This window comes from Mesocricetus auratus, unplaced genomic scaffold, assembly GCF_017639785.1.
Source record: "Mesocricetus auratus isolate SY011 unplaced genomic scaffold, BCM_Maur_2.0 Super-Scaffold_100024, whole genome shotgun sequence".
Taxonomy (NCBI): domain Eukaryota; kingdom Metazoa; phylum Chordata; class Mammalia; order Rodentia; family Cricetidae; genus Mesocricetus; species Mesocricetus auratus.
Window position 1 is genome coordinate 11,933,360 of NW_024429205.1, and position 12,707 is coordinate 11,946,066.

The window sequence follows — 12,707 nt, forward strand, 5'->3', positions numbered from 1 at the left end:
GTACCTAGCCAGTTAAGAATACCTTCTCAGATACTCATCTTAAAGAGGGTTGTTTAAAATCAGCTGAAGAAATGACCATTCTGCCTTTCTGGATACAAATACTTCTACCATCGAAGTAAGTCTTTTCTACAATATTATTTAGCCATACATCTTAAATGTTTTGCACAGAATTCTATCCAACAAATAATAAATGCACAATAGATAGAACTGCCAAAATATTAACTGTATGATTTAAGACCAAATTAGTTGGGTAAATATTTTCAAACTATTCCACACATTCTTTGAGAAAAGAAATATTTTGAGTTTCTCTAATTGAAATGTCTGTAAAATTATGTTTCCTGTCAAGCTGTCTAAAAACATATTTTTGCTTTCTGCTATCTCTTTGAAGTAAAGAAAAACATAGAGAGATAGAATATTCATGAATAAAATTAATGAGAATCAATCAGGACCCAAATAAAGTGCAAATTCTAATTGAAAGTAATAAATCACATAAAAAGTGTATATATGAAAAACATATCAAACTTCTAAAACAAAGTTCAGTACGGTGTACTTGATTCTCAATAGTCAATACATCAAGTCCAACCAAAATCCCACTATTTTTCACTAATTACCTAAAAACTTGTACCAGTTCATCTAACACAAGCATTTTGCAAAAAAAAAAAAATATGAGAGATCATCCTGGGATCCCCTTGGAGAGGGGATCAGTGACACAGCATCTCAGGTAGCCCAGGCTAGCCTTCAACTCACTTAGTAACTGAGGATAATTCTGAATGTAGAATCTTCCTGCTGTCGTATCCCATGTGGGTATTACATACATACTTTTTTTTTACCTTGAAAAGTAACTGGTGTCATTGAGCTAACTAACACAGTTGAGGATGAGTTCTAACAGCATGCTAGGTTTCAAAACATAACAAATGGCCGAGGTACCTATTTAACATATCAAAGTGGACCCTGGTGGTCAGGCTCTCCCTGTATCCCTCAGACCCTACCTGTTACAGGGTATGGCTCACATACCTCCACCCTGAACTTCTCCAGCCCTGGGGCAGGACTGCCTTTCCCTATGTAACCAACCATTTTGGTTACCTGGTCTTTTGTCTACTCTGAGCCACCTGTGTTGCAACTGACTCCCCTCTAGTCCTTCTCTCCTCCTCCCTGCTCTCTCCTCACATGGCACAGCTCAGACTGTCATAGCCACTCTTCCAGAAGCCCCTGCCTCTGGGGTATGCTGTCCCACATATCTACAATAGACTTTCTCCTCCACCACACCTAGGGGCAGTCATGTTCCTTTTATTGCTTTTTTCATTCATCTGATGCTGAAACCCAAGACTTGACACATCCTTTCCTTTCCCTTTTGCTTCCTTTTTTCATTCAAACACTAAGTTTATTTAGTGGACAGGCAATTCACCACTTCTAGTTTATTCTATGCTGGGGACTGTGCACAAAATTTCCATGCTCTTATTTACTGAGCTACATTCCTAGCACCTAACTCACAAATCTTCTTAAAGAACAGATACCATATTTTAGCAACACTTTCTCCACTCAGACTTTGTATAAACTTAGTGGACCCTACACATCAGTAAGTAACAGAAAGATTTATCAAAGAACTACATCTGAGTAGCAATTTACTAGTGTATATTTTTAATGAATTAAAGAGTGAAAATGAATAAGAAGTCATGGCTGAGTGAATATGGGCATAGTAAAGAAACCAAAATAGCTGTTCCATGGGCAAAAAGAGAATAGCTTATTCCAAACTGCTGAGGCTGTCTCCTGGGAAAGCAAGGAGGACGGACATGGGAATAGTTTCTAGGGTTAAATGGGAATGGGAGAAAGGGAACTTGTGAGCTGAAGTGGGCCTTATGAGCTGGGACTGAGGGATCCTTGAGGCTAATATCGACCTTTTCAAGTTAATAGGCACCACTGTCATATATTAACAGATGGCTACATGTTGCTCTTACCAGAGATAAAGAGACTGACTCTCTTTTTAGCCAGCAGGAACTTTTTTCAAGCCCCTGAAGGAATAGTGGCTTTTCTCTAAATTCGGGACTTTGGGAAAAGGACTTTCTTGGGGGAATCAGACAATGGACACAACAGAAGAAAACATTACATCAGAAGGAAGAGGAAATAGGTTAAAAATCTGATATATTGAAAGCCAAATCAATTAACTTCCTCAGTCTATCCCATAGTTCAATGTACTCACTTGTTACCAATAGTTTGTTGACCCTGTCTTAAGAAAGAGACTCCTTGAAAGGTAACTGGTGCCCATGAGCCAACTGAAAAAATTGAAGCTGAATGTCAACAAAGCAGCTTGTTCCATAGCCTAACAATAGAGAGCAATAGCTCAGAACACCCAATAAACTTTTCAGCTCATAAGAAGAGAGGAAATTACGGAGCATTAAGGAAACCAGGGAGTGGGGTTAAGCTCAGATAAAGGAAGAAAGGCTGTGTCTTTTTCTAGAATGGTAAAGATTATTCAGAATTCAGCTATCACCTTTGGTTCTCATTTTTGGTTGCAGCTTTTATAGTTTGACTCCTCCAAGGACAACTGATAGGCATCTCATTTGGTATGGCAATTAGATTATAATGGAGTGTGAGGTCTTCTAGAGGTCACTTAGATAGCCAATTTGGATCTGGCTGATTTCAGCCAATTATCTTCATGAGGAACCAGATAAACACAATGCCGTATGGCAAGAAGCAGCAGGCCAGGCTGTGTAGATGCTTTCCCCGGCAACATCCTCACAGCATTCCTTACACAGGAAAAAGGCCCTTTTTGTTTCTACGTCTTTGTAAATCTCCTACTGTCCATCTGATGCTCTCTAAGACAAATTCAGAAAGAGGAAAACAAAGGAGAGATAACTTTCACTTCAGGGAGTATGCTGTCTTAGTTAGGGTTACCTTTGCTGTGACTAGACCCCATGGCCTGAAGCAGCTTAGGGAGGAAAGAAGTTATTTGGTTTACATGTCCATATCATTGTTCATCTTCAAAGGAAGTCAGGAAAGGAACTCAAACAGGGCAGGAACATGGAGGCAGGAGCTGATTCAGTGGCCAAGAAGGTATGCTGCTTACTGGCGTGCTCCCCATGGTTCGCTTACCCTGTTTTCTAAAAGAACTCAGGACCACCAGCCCAAGGATAGCATCACCCAAAATGGGCTGGGCCCTCCCCCATCAATCAATAACTAAGACAATGCCCTATAATTGGATATTTAATGAGGCATTTTCTCAACTGAGGTTTCCTACTTTCAGATAATGCCAGCTGGTGTCATGTTGATATAAAACTATTCAGCACATATGTCATTTTGTTCATAATCATTTCCTAGAAACAGGTAAGAAGCCTGTAGCTGGTCTGCCCTCACATGAATAATGAGATGAGACTAAAGAGCTGGAGATTTGAAAGAGTCATAATCTGAGGGAAGGAGAGCTGGAAAAAATTGTAAAACATATACAAATGCCATCTTCCAGATTCCCTACTTTATAGAAACCAGAATCATCAGCCGGCTGGCATGAACTCACAGAGCTTGTAGATGTCAGGGAACTAAATGAATGAAAGTTAATTCTTCTGTTTCATGCTTTTCTAAATCAACTTGAATTCTAAATGCAAGGGGGGTCTGATAGTATAAGAAAGAAAAATATGTCTTCACTGTCAAGAATGATGTGGAGTCTATAAACTAAGAAAAAATCTGAGCAAAATGCATTCTATTTGTAGATTAGAGAGAATCTGGGTATTTTTCTGAACTCTCTGCAGTTGCTTATGCAACACTAGGATGTGAAAACATTTTTATCTTTTAAATTACGGTGAAGGGACCAGCCTCCTGCTTTAGCAGCCATGACAGGCTGCAGACAACACATGTAGTCCTCTGACTCAGCACATGTCTGACCTTGCTGGGACTGCCATAGTCACAGGAGGTCAGATACCCTCTTTGTGGCAAGGAATCAATCAGAAGTTAGCTGGTGGGACTCCGGATGTGCTTTACGGCTCTGGGCATGCTTTATGATAAAAATGGTGTAAAAGTGATTGCAGAGCATAGCAACTGACCTAGGAGGGCCTATAGATCATAACAACCAGCTGACCAATCAAAATATAACAGGTCACCCAAGCCTGGAAGAGCACCAATTCTGAGACTGTTGCATATCCACTCATGATGCCCAGTAGGTTTCCCACCTCGCAGTTTCTGTGTCCTTCTCCCTCCATCCCCAGTGGATGAATGGACAAAGGGCCCAAGTTAAAGTCAGTTAACTCATTAAACAATAAAAGACTCTTTGCTTTTGCATTGGAATGGGTCTCTTGGTGATTTTGGGGTTCAGAATCTGGGCACAACAGGGGCTCATCTCTTCTAAGTTCATAAATAATGTCCCTTCTTTCATACCCTTAAACTGGCCTGACCATTTCTCACTAAGACCCAAGTTTCATGGGAGAGAAAGCAAAACACAGCAGCACTGAATTTTAAGAAAAACAAAAAAAATAATAAAACATTTACTTAACCAACAATTATCCTATTGGGACTGGACAAATGGAAGGATTAAGCAAGGTTCAAGATAAATAAGCCAAAGCTACAAATGTCCTCATAGATCTTATTATTTAGAGAATAAGGACCAGTAACAACATGAAGATGGGACTCAAGAGAAATCTTGATGTTCTTGGTAGTCAGTCATATTAGGGTAAAAATGTGACCACACATCTGAGCTCTTCTGGTTGGCTAATTTCAGCTAAAAAAAATGAGAGTTTTTTTTATACAAATAGAAATAAAAAGTGATCTATGATCTGTAAGAAACTATGTTTATCTAACCAACCTGATACACTTCACCGTTTTTTAATCTATAAACTTTCACTCTATTAACTATAAAACCAAGGCAGTTTTTCACCTCTCAGTCATACCAGCCGCATTAAGACCTGTGCCTAGTTATCGCTAGTAAATTTGTTAAATAACATACATCTAATAAGAAAACAAAAAGGGATGCTTAGAAAATATGGAAATAGAAAAATTTTGAAATTTTCTAGAAATGTCTAGAAGTCTGGCAGTTGCTGACCCAGATATATACATACACAGTTAAATTGTTCAGACTGTTTTGTATCTATTATCTCCTTGGGTCCGCAGTATCTGACACATGAAAACTTGGATATCACTGTAGGGTGGTAATGGAGAAATGATTTTCTTAATGTCTCCTACTGAACAGGAAATTATTTTGCACAGCAAGATCAGTTGACCCTGACATCTGTAGCCTTTCCTGGAAAGCATAAATAATATAGGGAAAGGACAAACATGGATACTATCTCCTGTTGGCACTTCATTAAACTGAGTCCTGGGGATGCTGGAAATTTTTGATTAGCAATATTGTCTTCTCAGAACTTTTTTCTTTAAAAATAAGAGTTATTTATTTTTATGTGTTTAAGCCTCCATGTGTATAAGTGCACCATTTGGCTTTAGTCCTTATTGGAGGCCATTAGATGCTACTGGATCTCATGAAGCTAGAGTTATATGTGGCTGTGAGTCACCATCTGGGTGCTGGAAACTGAACCCAGTCCTCTATAAGAGCACCTTTGAACCATCTCTTCAGCCCAGTTTGTTTCCTCAAACTATAGAACCATGGGGAACTGTGTTTCAAGGATCCATGTGATGCATGCCAGTCTATTCTGCTGTAAAGAGAACTGACTGATTTTTCCAACTATGTGTTTATATATATATATACATATATATATATATATATATATACTATTTGCTGGTAGTTTTAAACTTTAGTATACTCTAGATACCATGATTAGTACTTTTATTGCTTCTTCATCACAAACTCAGAATCCAATGAGTTCAACTTCTCACCTATTCTACCCTTGACAATTTGACAGTTTTACCCTATGGGGTGTCCTCGTTGTTATGATATATGGTATGAGGGGAACCTTGTCAGATTTCATGGTGGGTGAGAGACAAATACACCATGCTGGCAGAACTCATGTGGGAAGTTTTATTAGGGGAAAGGGAGTGGGGAAGTGGGGAAGGGAAGACAGAGAGAGAGAGAGAGAGAGAGAGAGAGAGAGAGAGAGAGAGAGACAGACAGAGAGAGAGACAGAGAGAGAGAGACAGAGAGAGAGAGAGACAGAGAGAAGGCAGAGCTTGTCTCTTAAAGGGACTGCATACAGAGTCAGGATACTGCTTGCCATGTGCACAGGGGTGACACACTCTGTCAGGTCCCCAAGGGGCTGGGCCAAGGTATGCCTGTATAACACTCATACTATATATCTTTACACAGGGTTACTCAGCATAGCCTAGACTCCATTATCCTCTCCCCTCAGCTTTCCAAATGCTGTGCTTAAGGCTTCTACCAATATCACCATAGTGGACACAATTCTTAGCTTCTAGGTATTTCTTGATGGTATAGCTCTCCTTTTCAAATTGTTACTTTTTTAACTCATTAAAGAAACATTTCCTTCCTTGGTAAATCCCTCTTCTATTTGAGGTATTTTTTTTTCAGAAGTATAAATGAAATACAAATTCCTCTCTTCTAAATGGGAGGAAAGATGTGGCATTCACTCATGGATGTTTTGCAAAAGGATTTATGTTCACACGGGTGAATAAAGACTCAAAATGACCTTGGGAGGAAGTGAAGGTCTTAGCCTTTCCTTTGGTAATCATCAAAGATCTTGGGACTTGTCTGCACAGAGCAGCCAACAAAGAAAGCTCAGAGGCAGGAGCTATGATGTTTGATGAAGGAGAAATCAATGACTCCCGGCCTTGTTCCTTTGTTTTTACAGTTTCCACAGATGTGTAAGGCAGCTGTACTCATCAATCAATCCAGTCATGGAGAGCAACTGCTCATTGCACAGCCACTGAGATCAAGGAAGACGTGGGAAAGTCAGCTACAAGTGCAGGTGAATATTAACTGTGACATTACAACAGCGATACGCATTACAGCAGACATGACAAGGGAAAGGGGAGGTCTGCAGGGTCACCAGTAACACTAAAAGGGGGAGGGGGATGGCACAATACCAGTTCTTTTCTGCATCATCATCATGTGGATATATGTACATGTAAACAAGCATATGTGTACGTATGTACAGGCAGGCCTACCCATGCCGTGCCACACCCGTTAAGGATATCAGAAGGCACCTGGGAGTCAGTTCTGTCTTTCCTCATTGAGTTCTGAAGGTGAAACTCATGTGACAAGATTTGTGGTTTTATCTGCTGAGCCATCTCCCTGGCCCAGTTACAGAACATCTAAAGTGGTTATTTTGGCCACACTCCTGATTAGAAACAGAAAGGAAAATAGGCACCTGTTGTTTATAATGGCAATGTCTTATTTTACTCTGTATGCCAAGTGCCTATCTGTGCATGTGCTCACCCATCTGTGTCTCTGTGGATGGACTAAACGAATACCTGTGCCTATGAGCAGCCTGCGCTAAACAAACTCAGTGCATTGTTGTCATAGCAGGTACATTTACAGGAGCACCTTAAGCACATGCACGTCTTTGCTTCATAGTCAGACTTGAGACCCTTGATGTTATACCCACCTCTAATGATTTCCTATCTTATTCCAGGTATACCACCTCTAATGGTTTCCTGCCTTATCCCTACTATACTACCTCTAATGGTTTCCTGTCTCTTCCCATCCCTGATTTGTGTATCAAGAACAGTCTTGTTTGTTTGTCCCTTTTGTGCTTTCACTCTTCGAACCAGTACTTGGTTAGGAGACTGGAGGACTTGGACCACCTGGAGGAGTTGTTGAATATCTGAAGATGAAGTGTTTTCCACAATCTGAAGCAGGTAAGCAGACAAGAATTCCTGAAATGGCTGAACACCTGGATGATCTTCATGTATTTAAAAACACAATTCCCTGCTTTACTGGAACCCTCACTACTTCCAACCATCTGTGTGCACGTTGTAGTTCTATTTGATACAAATACTGCCCTGCAGACTTCAATGGGCTCTGGCATTTTAATTAGGAATCCCAGTACTAACAGGGGACTCTGTGCTCAGGAGCACCTGCAAAGAGAAAATGAAAAAGAATGGATACAAACTGCTCCAAGCTGATGGCTGGGATAAAAGTATTATTAATGGGAAATCATTGAGTTTCTGTTTTGCTTAAGCTTGAAACAGTAATACATTTCCATTGTTTCTCTCTTTGGTATTAAATTGACTACACATTTTAATGGAAAATGTGATGAAGCATTCAGCTAGATCCCAGATACTCAGCTCAAATACCCTTTTCCATTATTTACTTGCTATTTTAATGGACCAGACTTTAGAAATAAGAAAACTCTTCTTAAAAACTCTTGTCCAGGAAAATTTGCTAAGAATCTAAACCCAGTGGAAAAAATCACCATTCAGGGTCACTGCCCTTAATGTTTCCACTGGATACATTTATACTCATTCTGAAGGTGATATTGATCATGTATCAACAGCTAGCTGGCTTTCACCATGAGCTCTCTTTATTATTTTTTAAGTTTTCCTTCCCCACTGTACTGTTAGAATCCCACTTCCTAATAGGCAATCTCTCCCGTGAGAACATCCTCATCTGATTTCTTTACTTTTTAGTCACTATAAGTTACTAGGGGCATCTTATCCTCATCTGCACTAGAACTCTCAGAAGCTGTGATTTCTTGCACAAGACTGGGCCCATCAATATTCTGAAATCATGGGAGGAGAGGGAGGCTCAGGGAGCATTTATAGGCAGTTAGCAATTGATGAGTGAGGGACAGACATTGTCTCCAGTGGTATAGTTGTGGCCAAGGAGCCTATGCTCTTGTAAATGACCCTGCACCTCCATGCCCTTTCAAGCCACCCTAAGGCAACTCATTCATTGAGTCACCAAAACAAAGCATGAAGGTAGGAGAGGGATCTAGTTGGTTAAACAAGATTTACAGGAGATTGAGGGAGCCTATGACCCACCCCTATCCCCTCGCCCTTCCCCCTCTGTCTGTGTGTCTCTCTGTCTCCCCTAAGCACAAGTTTGACAGTTTTGCAGGAGCTTAGGAATAGTGTAGAGATGGGCCAACATCAAGCAGTTTTCTGTTTCCTGACCAGACAGCTAATGACCTTTCTCCTTTACATGTCTCCACTTCTCTTGCATCCTTTATGCCACTTATGGGCTTTGGGAAACTGGAACCTATAGGTGGACCTGTCTGAGGCCCCCTCTGTGCACTGCTATAGAACATTCTATTCTTGTTTCTTCCTCTCACCGCAGATTCATAAGAGAAGGTTCCCCAACACACTCTGACTCTTGCTGTCACAGCACTCAATGTCATCATCTGACATCTTAGATGGATGCCCTTCCGGATCATGGCTAAAACCCAACTCTCTCCCATGGATGAGGAAATCTTAGGAAGCTGATGTGGTGTTATAAAGAACAAAACTGAGGGTGTTTGTTGTATTGCTTTGGTCCCCTTGTAATCAAAGTCTCCTTTCTGGTTCTGTTTTGGTTACATAGGCTGCACAGGAAACAATGGCCTGGGTCACCAGCAAAGGAGACTAAGGACATGGAATGACAATGTCTATCCTATAGGATGTCCACATCATTTGCATGGTTCCCTGGAACTTGATCCCTATATTTGTTTACAGAGGGAGGTGTCATCCATCTAAAGGCAATTTCTTTGTTCCTGTTGGTTAGAAAGTGAGCATATTGCTGGAATGTCGGAGCCGGGTTAATTTTGATATCTGTCATTCATCTTCTAGAAATATGGGTGGCTTAGCTGACGGTAAGGCAATTAGCACCTATGATTCTCATTTGGACACCCACTATGTGTCAGACAAGACAGGAACGAACCCTAATTTAACATCATCATATAATTAAGTCACAACCTGTAGTGCCCCCTCCTGATTAGATATGGGAAGCATGCACACATTCCACAGCTGGCAGCTTCAAGCTGACTGTGCCACTCTCTATTTTTAAACATTTATTTTCATTATTTCTAATTGTGTGTGTTCTCACGCAGATGAGCACATGAGTGGGATGTTTACAGAGGCTAGGGCACATGGTCCCCTGGATCTGAAGCCATGTGAAGTTATAATCCACCCAACAAGGGTGCTGAGAACCAAACTGAGGTCCTTTAGAAAAGCAGCACACGTTCTTAGCCATTGACCAAGCTCTCATCCCCTGTTATTCCACACTTAAGGAGAGACTCTGTGTGCCTTCGAATTAGACTTGGAGACTGGTTTCATGGCTAGAGAAACCTTTTTATTTTCTTGTTCCTAAAGGTGATTAGCTATTACTTAGGTTCAGAGCAGTCACCCAGTGCACCCTATTTACATCCACAAGATCTCCCTTCAATCTAGTTGTTCTTTCTGCATTGGGATGGAATTCATAAGCACTGGTAAATCCCCATGAATAATTTTTGATGGTCAAACCTGTCCTCGCATACCACTAAGGACCATATTCCCTAGAGTCTTTACTCATCAGGAAAGCTGATCATTAATCTCCCTTTTATGCACAAATGGAGAGGAGCCCCTGGCCCTGTGGCTGATTATCCTGCTCACCTCTTGACTTCCTCTTCCATCTTTTTCCCTTCCAGTGTGTGGTGCTGCATAATGCATAATGTGGGAGCTTGCCTGGGCAGTATCCAGAGGTGTGGATTCTCCAAACTATTCAAGACAATTTTTTGACTCAAGAAGTAAGCCTGGAGCCTGGCATTCAAACTAAAATCATCCTCAAATGTCTGCCCCTCAGAACTTTCATGGTTAGGGTGACTGTACATGAACTACACGGGATCCACCAAAAAGCCCTATGCTATGTTACATTCCCATCATCTCAGCAACAATATATAATCAGATTATATAAACATAACAATCTAACTCTAACCTGAGTATTCACTTTCATTGAGCTAGATTATGCCTTTTCAATGTTTAGCATTTAAAGAGCATATAATTTCATTCTATTCAAAAGGAAGTTTAATAAACAACATTTGACTCTGAAATCTCACTCCCAAGGAGGATATGCAAGCATCTATGCAAGTACTTTGAGTTAAAGGCAGAAGAGGTTGTAGATATAAAGGCTTGAGGAAGAAAGGTTTCTTCTGACTGGCATAGCTGGGTATACCCATGAAAGAAGCTGCTATCAGGTGTGGTGATATATTATATATGATTTATTAAAGCTTGACTGAGGATTCAGAAAGCAAAGTCAGCCACAAGTCATAGAAGCCAGGTACATACCTTTAATCCCAGCAGTCAGAAACTAGGAGGTGGTGGTACACACCTTTAATCCTAGGACTCAGGACCAATCTCTTTGAGTCCACGGCCACCCTGATTTACACAAGATTGATCCAGTCCTAAAGAGAAACAGCTCACACAAAGATGATCTCAGCACCTGGGATCACATGCCTCTAATCCTAGAATTAGGGAGGTATATAAGACAGGAGACAGGTCTCAGTATTTAGATTCATTCTCCAGTCACATTGAGGATAGGAAGACAATGAAATCTCAGGATTCTCCAGTCACACTGAGGAGAGGCTTCAGTCTGAGGTTTGGTGGAGTCTGAGGTAGAGTGAGAGCTAGTGCCCAGCTGCTTTGCTTTTCTGATCTTCAGCTTGAAGCTTGAACCCCAATATCAGTCTCTGGGTCTTTTACTTATTCATGTTACAAATCAGGTTGGACCTTAAAGAATCACAAAGGTATGCAGGGTAGAAGAAAGGGTAATCCTGAAAGAGGGCTGGACACAGACAGGAAATGGAGAGTTCCAGATGTGTTTCTAGAGCAGTAATTAGCCCAGTGGGTCTGAGGACTGAGAATTTAGGAAAAATATATCATACAAGGAAGAGAGATCTTAAAGGATAGATTTAGTTTGGACTTAATTATATAAGAGCCAAAAATGAATTGATTAAGGCTCTTTAAGGGGAAATGATGGTTAGACAGTTACATTAAACACATTCATATAATCACATTTGATTATGACAACAGCCTGATGAGACAGGTACTGCCTCATCTGTGTCATACTGATGAGGAATTTAAATCACTTGTCAAGGATTCCCACAGCTACCAACATTCCAAGAAGAAGAAGAAGCATCCAGTGAAACAAACGCATCATTTAGTTATTAGTCTCAAAGTCTTGGGATTGGAAAGTGTGTCCAGGTCTCCAAGAAGGGCTCATCTTAGCATAGATCTCTGGTAATTGATATGTTAATGACTGAGGAATGTGAAACATCATTGAAAACAGAGAGGCCTCGACTTGTCTCAGGGATAGTTCTGTCCTCTTTCTTGTGGGATACCCACAGAAGCACTGGGTCCCAGAGGAGTCACAGAAAAACAAAGTGGCATGTGGCAATATTATGTTAGTGCTCTAACAAATAAAGCCTGCCTGAAGATCAGAGGGTAGAGCTAGCCACTAGTTAACCTTAGAGGTCTGGAGATCTGTACAGAGAGACAGGAAGTGATATGGCTGGGTGAAGAGAAGAATATAAGGCAAGAGGAGAGAGGAACTTGAGCTACTTTGGTCTGAGAGGTTGGCGAGGTAAGGTGTGGCTGTGGCTTGCTCCTTTGTCTCTCTGATCTTTCAGCATTTACCCCTATATCTAACTCCAGGTTTTTATTAAGACTGATTAGAACTCGTGCTAAGTGACATACAAGAGGAGGAAAAAAGTCCCTTTGTTACAGAATTAGGAAGGCTTCATGAATGGAGCACAATTGTACTGAATTAGTTTTTGACTTATCATTGAATCCCTACAAAGCACAAAGTTTTTAACACACAGCATACAACTCAGTACTTGTTGATGACAGCTGGAGTCTTGGAAAAA